Source organism: Schistocerca gregaria, unplaced genomic scaffold (assembly GCF_023897955.1).
Source record: "Schistocerca gregaria isolate iqSchGreg1 unplaced genomic scaffold, iqSchGreg1.2 ptg000932l, whole genome shotgun sequence".
In the NCBI taxonomy this organism is placed as follows: Eukaryota; Metazoa; Arthropoda; class Insecta; order Orthoptera; family Acrididae; genus Schistocerca; species Schistocerca gregaria.
Window position 1 is genome coordinate 1 of NW_026062287.1, and position 7,500 is coordinate 7,500.

The 7,500-nt window shown below is 54.7% G+C and overlaps 3 non-coding genes across 3 annotated transcripts in view; all 3 read left to right on the top strand.

The window, feature by feature from the left end:
* Nucleotides 1–4,824: 4,824 nt before the first annotated feature.
* Nucleotides 4,825–6,717, top strand: LOC126325670 (small subunit ribosomal RNA). Its single transcript, XR_007560267.1, has one exon. It is a non-coding gene; the product is annotated as a small subunit ribosomal RNA (ribosomal RNA).
* Nucleotides 6,718–7,082: 365 nt separating this feature from the next.
* LOC126325633 (5.8S ribosomal RNA) lies at nt 7,083–7,237 on the top strand. The gene has a single exon (XR_007560233.1). It is a non-coding gene; the product is annotated as a 5.8S ribosomal RNA (ribosomal RNA).
* Nucleotides 7,238–7,425: 188 nt separating this feature from the next.
* The window catches only part of LOC126325638 (large subunit ribosomal RNA), a 4,222-nt gene continuing 4,147 nt past the window's right edge, over nt 7,426–7,500 (top strand). Inside the window, exon 1 of the ribosomal RNA XR_007560237.1 lies at nt 7,426–7,500. This exon is cut by the window's right edge and continues 4,147 nt beyond it. This is a non-coding gene — a ribosomal RNA (large subunit ribosomal RNA).

The following is a 7,500-nucleotide window of genomic DNA, read 5'->3' on the forward strand; positions in this document are numbered from 1 at the left end:
ACACTAGATCGCGTGTTTGGGGGATTCGTCTTGTCGCGAGACGAGACCCCCGCGGCTGGGCGCCAGGGGCACGTGTGCCCGTTTCCCGTGCTGTGTTTTTGTCTTTCCTTTTTTTTTCCGTTTAGTACATCTGGGCGTATCGGTTGGGCCGGGCAGCCACCCCCAAGGGCGCTGCATTGTGTGCGGCGGACTGAGGCGTATCGGTTTTTGCGGGGGGCCCCACCTGCCGCTGACGTGGGTGCTGCGATGGGTGCCGCGGCGGCGGCGGCGGCGGCGGCGGCGGCGGCGGAGGAGGAGGAGGAGGCGGCGGCGGCGGCCGGGCGCGCAGTCTACTGCCGCTCTACAGCGTATCACTTTGCGGCCGGCGTCGGCGTCGGCGTCGGCGGCGTTGGCGTCGGGTGGGTGCCGGCCGGAGTGTGGTCCGCCTTCGTCGTGGCCCGCGCCCCCTGGTAGCATAGCGTCCACCGCAGTACGGTGAACTACAATACCCCGCACACTATGGATGTGAAATAAAATATAATAACACATGATGCTTCGTAAGAAAATAGACTTGGGATAGGGTGTGTCGTTGGCAAGTCCCCGGGGCGGTTAGTGTGGGTGGTGATAAGTCGTTAGGGTACGGCCACCTATGGGAATGTGCGTGAACTGCGCGAGGCAGAGTGGCAAAAGACGGCATCGCCATCTATGAAGATAGGACGGAAGCACGTGCAATGCCAACAGTACGTGCGCCATCTGTAGGTGCCCCGCGACATGACGTGGTGCAACGACGGTACCGCCACCTGGGGGAGGCCACGCGGACTAGGCCATGTATGGGGCCCACAGTGCTCATTTGCCGAGCCCACCCACACAAAACCTGCACCCCCCTCCAGCGCAGGAGCCGCAACCCGGGTGCGTACGCCGCACCAAGTGCTCCACCCGCGACCGTACGTGCCCCGCCGAAATCGCAACTCCGGCGGATGAACGGCGGACTTTTCTCGCAGTCGTAAGTTGCAATCCACCCCTATATCTTGCGTCTCATGAAGAGTTATATCAAGTATGCCAAATTCCCGCTGTCCCTATACATGCAGTAAGTTCGTCGTGGGCGCTGGCCGGCAGGCCGCGAGACCTGACGCCCGGCGGCAAAGAGTGCTCCTCTGAGGATATAGATGTTCCGTTCCGCCGCACAATGGTGACGGTGACCGCTGCCTGCGGTGGCAACGCTGGGCACAGTCGATACTCGCCGTGTGGTGGAAGGTAAACATTATGCGGTACATCAGTACTTTCCTAATAGTTCGGTCGTCTCACGGCACTGCTTAGTAAATGATGCAAGGCCACATATAGATGATTTATGCGAATGTCCCTATACGTGCTGTAAGACTGGGCACACAACGTGAATCGCACGTCAGCCAGACACTCGAACATGCACCACTCTCGGCCTGCAACGGAGACACACAATACGTAAACATCTGGAATGCGACAATGTCGAGTGCATCCTCTCTGCGACATTGCACCGTCGACACTATGATAACCAGAGCAGTAGGTCCACCTATAAAAGCACAATACCCCACTCCTCCGACAACTACCATTGCTCAGATAAACCAACACACATCCTACACAGAGGGGCACCAAATATCACCCCCCGCCCTCGTGTTATACCACATGAAAAATTGCAGAAGTGAGAGACACAGACCCGCCAGCCTCTTGCTACAAGCATCGAACCGACGTGACGTATCTGACGGTGACTCAGGCATCCGCGTACTGCCACCACTATCCACCCCCCCCCCCTCTCTCTCTCTTCCCCCTTTCCCACAATACCAAATTTAACCAACTTTATTGCTTAACCTAACTGTGGCTGTACCAGATTATCGCTTAACCTAACTGTGGCTGTACCAGATTATCGCTTAACCTAACTGTGGCTGTACCAGATTATCGCTTAACCTAACTGTGGCTGTACCAGATTATCGCTTAACCTAACTGTGGCTGTACCAGATTATCGCTTAACCTAACTGTGGCTGTACCAGATTATCGCTTAACCTAACTGTGGCTGTACCAGATTATCGCTTAACCTAACTGTGGCTGTACCAGATTATCGCTTAACCTAACTGTGGCTGTACCAGATCATCGCTTAACCTAACTGTGGCTGTACCAGATCATCGCTTAACCTAACTGTGGCTGTACCAGATTATCGCTTAACCTAACTCAATTTGTCCCTTAACCTAACTCAATTTGTCCCTTAACCTAACTCAAGTTGTCCCTTAACCTAACTCAAGTTGTCCCTTAACCTAACTCAAGTTGTCCCTTAACCTAACTCAAGTTGTCCCTTAACCTAACTCAAGTTGTCCCTTAACCTAACTCAAGTTGTCCCTTAACCTAACTCAAGTTGTCCCTTAACCTAACTCAAGTTGTCCCTTAACCTAACTCAAGTTGTCCCTTAACCTAACTCAAGTTGTCCCTTAACCTAACTCAAGTTGTCCCTTAACCTAACTCAAGTTGTCCCTTAACCTAACTCAAGTTGTCCCTTAACCTAACTCAAGTTGTCCCTTAACCTAACTCAAGTTGTCCCTTAACCTAACTCAAGTTGTCCCTTAACCTAACTCAAGTTGTCCCTTAACCTAACTCAAGTTGTCCCTTAACCTAACTCAAGTTGTCCCTTAACCTAACTCAAGTTGTCCCTTAACCTAACTCAAGTTGTCCCTTAACCTAACCCACGTTGTCCCTTAACCTAACCCACGTTGTCCCTTAACCTAACCCACGTTGTCCCTTAACCTAACCCACGTTGTCCCTTAACCTAACCCACGTTGTCCCTTAACCTAACCCACGTTGTCCCTTAACCTAACCCACGTTGTCCCTTAACCTAACCCACGTTGTCCCTTAACCTAACCCACGTTGTCCCTTAACCTAACCCACGTTGTCCCTTAACCTAACCCACGTTGTCCCTTAACCTAACCCACGTTGTCCCTTAACCTAACCCACGTTGTCCCTTAACCTAACCCACGTTGTCCCTTAACCTAACCCACGTTGTCCCTTTGCCTAACATAGTTCACTGCTCGGAATCTCTGGTGTCGTTGTTATCCTCATGTAGATGTCTTGCGAGTGTTGCTTACTTTCCACATATTCCCGCTATCCACTGTCAATTGTACTGCAATAGGACTATATCGGCCCCCCCCCCCCCTCTGTCCCCCTCTTTGTGTCTCTGTCCTCTCAAGCTGGTCGGTCTGGCGTGTGAGTGTTAAATGAGCCTCGCAGCTGTTCAGTTGCATTCAGATGTCGACGCCCTCAGTGTACGTCGTGGTATGGTCTGTGTCCATTGTCCGCTGATGTCGTACGCGTAACCCACACGCTGTACCGATCATCGGTAGTTACGTACAGAGTGAAGTAGTGTGATACGTGTGACTGTACGCTGGCTGTGCCCAACGGTGTCGAATCTCAATTTCCATATGTTGTGCTCGATGCTACTTGTCTCGTCTCCCAATAACAGCTAGGTTGCACTGTGGTACGCCGTAGAGGCGTGTGGGAGGAACGTACGAACGCATTGTATGTCACCCTGGGTCGCTGGGGGTGGTGGTGCGGTGAGTCAGGTCAGGTCAGGTCAGGTCAGGTCAGCGTGAGCCGTCTGATGTAGTGACGCGTGTATTCCGACTTTGTCGTATTGCCTCACACAAAGTGCTACCCTGGTGGACCGCGTTCCATATCTGGGACATGCCGCAGATGCCGGTTGACAGTGGATCGCGGAAGGGACATCGCATACTTGCGCGGGCCACCTTCCACGTGTTCTCTTCTGCACATGTCGCAGTGTGTATGTGGTCTGATGTAGCGTGTCGTGACACATGACATCCTGGCATGCAAGAATTGTTGAATTCGCAAATGTAGGTGGACATCTACGTTTACTGCCCAAGATACGCAAATGAACTGGAAATCCGTTGTTGAGCGGTTGTTCACGCTGGAGGTGAATCTGTGATGGCGACGATCGGTACAGCTATTAACCGGTTGTTTCAGCGGTACCCGCCACATCCACACACGTGACTAGGCCCATGTGGGTATGAAGCGATACGCGGCGGTGGCTTGGTGGGACTGTTCCCGGCCGGTGAAGGGGGGCCGCCCGGCGTGTTGGCCGCGCGCTGCGTGGGCGCACGCGCAACAGCCGGCTGGTGGGGGGCGCCGAGTGGCAGGAGCGCCAGCCGACGGGCCCGGCAGGCGGCGCAGCTACGCTGCGGCGCACCCTGCACGCGGCGCCTGGCGGCCAAAGTTGGTTCAGCCGAGCCCGGTGCGAAGCGCGGTGGACATCTGCAGTGTGCTGGTCTGATTGAGGACTGTGTGCGTTGAGGATGCGCCGCCGCCTGGCACTCGGCGCCGCGACGCCGTCTGCTGCTCGGTCGCCCCAGCGGTTCTCGCAGGTGGTTTGTATCGCAGTTGTGCGGACGTGTTGGCGCGTGCGCTGTGCTGGGAGAGTTCGCTTCTGCACCCAAGTGGGGCTTTGCCCTTGTGTGGCGCTGGCGTTGGAGCTGCCGGTCACCATAGGTGGCGCGTGTTGTCTCCCGCCGGCAATGCCACGACAGCACGCTCCCGGGCCTCTGTCGGCAGCGGCAAGCTCAGTTGGGAGCAAGGGTGTTCGCACTAAAACCGTCTACTCGCCTAACTCCGGGCGATTGCGCCTCTCTCGAAACCGACCAAGTACCTAGGACGGCGCTGCGCGCCGCCGGGACCTGAGAGGGTTTCGAGGTGTATCGTGCAGGGGAGCTCGGCCTCCTCCTGTTTGCAGAATAATTGAGCGGACGCTTGCGTGTTCGCGCGGGCCCCCGGGACACACTCCCGGGCGGCCGGCTGCTCAGCTCTAGTTGACGCAGCTCCCTGGTTGATCCTGCCAGTAGTCATATGCTTGTCTCAAAGATTAAGCCATGCATGTCTCAGTACAAGCCGCATTAAGGTGAAACCGCGAATGGCTCATTAAATCAGTTATGGTTCCTTAGATCGTACCCACGTTACTTGGATAACTGTGGTAATTCTAGAGCTAATACATGCAAACAGAGTCCCGACCAGAGATGGAAGGGACGCTTTTATTAGATCAAAACCAATCGGATTGGCTTGTCTGGTCCGTTTGCCTTGGTGACTCTGAATAACTTTGGGCTGATCGCACGGTCCTCGTACCGGCGACGCATCTTTCAAATGTCTGCCTTATCAACTGTCGATGGTAGGTTCTGCGCCTACCATGGTTGTAACGGGTAACGGGGAATCAGGGTTCGATTCCGGAGAGGGAGCCTGAGAAACGGCTACCACATCCAAGGAAGGCAGCAGGCGCGCAAATTACCCACTCCCGGCACGGGGAGGTAGTGACGAAAAATAACGATACGGGACTCATCCGAGGCCCCGTAATCGGAATGAGTACACTTTAAATCCTTTAACGAGTATCTATTGGAGGGCAAGTCTGGTGCCAGCAGCCGCGGTAATTCCAGCTCCAATAGCGTATATTAAAGTTGTTGCGGTTAAAAAGCTCGTAGTTGGATTTGTGTCCCACGCTGTTGGTTCACCGCCCGTCGGTGTTTAACTGGCATGTATCGTGGGACGTCCTGCCGGTGGGGCGAGCCGAAGGGGTGCTTTCGCGTCCCGAGGCGGACCCCGTTTAAATCCTACCAGGGTGCTCTTTGTTGAGTGTCTCGGTGGGCCGGCACGTTTACTTTGAACAAATTAGAGTGCTTAAAGCAGGCAAGCCCGCCTGAATACTGTGTGCATGGAATAATGGAATAGGACCTCGGTTCTATTTTGTTGGTTTTCGGAACCCGAGGTAATGATTAATAGGGACAGGCGGGGGCATTCGTATTGCGACGTTAGAGGTGAAATTCTTGGATCGTCGCAAGACGAACAGAAGCGAAAGCATTTGCCAAGTATGTTTTCATTAATCAAGAACGAAAGTTAGAGGTTCGAAGGCGATCAGATACCGCCCTAGTTCTAACCATAAACGATGCCAGCCAGCGATCCGCCGCAGTTCCTCCGATGACTCGGCGGGCAGCCTCCGGGAAACCAAAGCTTTTGGGTTCCGGGGGAAGTATGGTTGCAAAGCTGAAACTTAAAGGAATTGACGGAAGGGCACCACCAGGAGTGGAGCCTGCGGCTTAATTTGACTCAACACGGGAAACCTCACCAGGCCCGGACACCGGAAGGATTGACAGATTGATAGCTCTTTCTTGATTCGGTGGGTGGTGGTGCATGGCCGTTCTTAGTTGGTGGAGCGATTTGTCTGGTTAATTCCGATAACGAACGAGACTCTAGCCTGCTAACTAGTCGCGTGACATCCTTCGTGCTGTCAGCGATTACTTTTCTTCTTAGAGGGACAGGCGGCTTCTAGCCGCACGAGATTGAGCAATAACAGGTCTGTGATGCCCTTAGATGTTCTGGGCCGCACGCGCGCTACACTGAAGGAATCAGCGTGTCTTCCTAGGCCGAAAGGTCGGGGTAACCCGCTGAACCTCCTTCGTGCTAGGGATTGGGGCTTGCAATTGTTCCCCATGAACGAGGAATTCCCAGTAAGCGCGAGTCATAAGCTCGCGTTGATTACGTCCCTGCCCTTTGTACACACCGCCCGTCGCTACTACCGATTGAATGATTTAGTGAGGTCTTCGGACTGGTACGCGGCATCGACTCTGTCGTTGCCGATGCTACCGGAAAGATGACCAAACTTGATCATTTAGAGGAAGTAAAAGTCGTAACAAGGTTTCCGTAGGTGAACCTGCGGAAGGATCATTACCGACTAGACTGCATGTCTTTCGATGTGCGTGTCGTGTCGCGCAACACGCTACCTGTACGGCAGTGGCCGTGCGCCGCGTGCGGAACCACGCGTGCCTCTCAAAACTAGCGGAAGTGTTGTTGTTGTTGTGTGGTACGAGCGCTGAAGCTCTGGAGCGGCTGGCCTGCGGTACCTGGCGCCTGGCGCCGGTTTTGAATGACGTTCGCCCGAGTGCCTGTCCGCTCCGGTGTGGAGCCGTACGACGCCCATCGGCTGTGAGGCCGTTGGACACAAAAAAAATAGTGGAACAGGGGCCGTCAGACGCCTCAGTCCCGCAAATGCTACTGTCTTGAAAGAGACAGTGGGAGACTGAAAAGGAAAAGATCACCCAGGACGGTGGATCACTCGGCTCGTGGGTCGATGAAGAACGCAGCAAATTGCGCGTCGACATGTGAACTGCAGGACACATGAACATCGACGTTTCGAACGCACATTGCGGTCCATGGATTCCGTTCCCGGGCCACGTCTGGCTGAGGGTCGGCTACGTATACTGAAGCGCGCGGCGTTTGTCCCGCTTCGGAGACGTGGGAGTGTCGTGGTCGCCTGTGTGGCCGGCCGCGTCTCCTTAAACGTGCGATGCGCGCCCGTCGCCTGGCGGTTCGCATACCGGTACTTTCTCGGTAGCGTGCACAGCCGGCTGGCGGTGTGGCGTGCGACACCTCGTACAACGACCTCAGAGCAGGCGAGACTACCCGCTGAATTTAAGCATATTACTAAGCGGAGGAAAAGAAACTAACAAGGAT